This window comes from Stegastes partitus, unplaced genomic scaffold (assembly GCF_000690725.1).
Source record: "Stegastes partitus isolate 25-593 unplaced genomic scaffold, Stegastes_partitus-1.0.2 Scaffold1359, whole genome shotgun sequence".
Classification (NCBI taxonomy): Eukaryota; Metazoa; Chordata; class Actinopteri; family Pomacentridae; genus Stegastes; species Stegastes partitus.
Genome location: NW_007579090.1, coordinates 87820 through 89078, shown reverse-complemented (window position 1 = coordinate 89078; position 1259 = coordinate 87820).

Genomic DNA, 1259 nt, shown 5'->3' with positions numbered 1-1259 from the left:
TTTGATCATGTCTCATGTGGTAACGAACATCATGTTATATGTAAATTGGCGTTGGCAATAACTGATAAAAAGGTGAAGCACTGTCATTAAAATGTCTCACAATCATCCAGTCACAGTACATGACACAGTGAGTGGCATCCTGCAGACTGAGGCTCGTTTTTAAGACGAAATGTTTCCATGTTGAAAAAGTGAAGTACACCGAATTAACTACGAACGCTTTATTTTTGCTGAGTTCCTCTGGATGTTCTAAAAGCTATCAGTGGATTACCGTGAAACTGAAACAATCCGAAAAAGCCGATGATTCTCAGGCGAGTTCTGGAGCGCTCCGTGTCCTGCCGCAGCAGCCCTGCTGCAAATGGAAACCCGGCTCACGGGCTTATCAAACCTGCGCGCTCCCACATGATTGGCGTGCACGCCGTGTAGCGCACAGACCCGCGCATTGCCTCCAGCAGCGACAGTTGAGTGTAGTTCCGCAGCAACAGATGACCTCCTTGTTGCGTGCCCTTTGTGATTTTAGTGAATAGAGTGAGACTGTGCTCATGTTTCTTCAGTTGATTTGAAGCTAACGTGCATATCTGCATATTTTTTAGCGTGTTTCGCAGAGACCACTGAGGACTTCCGGAAAATGGACGTCAACGTGCACGTCAGCCGTGGAACCGGAAGTCCAAGGACATCAAAGGCGAAATTTGTGACATCAGTAGTGACGTCACTAGTGACGTCATGAAGGCTTGATATAGACTACGATCCCAGATATTTTCAATGCAGAATCATAGCAGCTGTGAGTGAAAAATACACAATGGATTCCAGGCAGAGTAATTCTCAGGAGGACCTGAGGTGTGCCCACAGACGACTTGCAATGGAGCAAGACGCAAACAGGATGCTTGTTCAAGAGGTAATGCGTCAAAACGGCCAGGTGCAAACAAAGAAGTTCGAGGTAAGGACACTGTGCGACAATGAAAAAAGATTAATTGAAGTGGGCAACTGTTTAGTCGTAAGGGTCAACCAAGCTACAGACGAGGCCCAAGCGCTGGAAGAACGTGTTGAACATTTGACCAGTGAAATTGGGTATGTAAACAACGAACTTCACCGTGGCGGGATGTTGACACATCAGCTGGATGAACGAGTAAACCAGCTGATCAGTGTAAAAACACAGTTATACACCGAGCTCGACAATAAGATGGACACAGTTGAGGAGCTTGAAGAACAAGTTCAACAGTTGACCACGAAGGTCGAAAGTGTCAGACACGAGCTCGGTGATG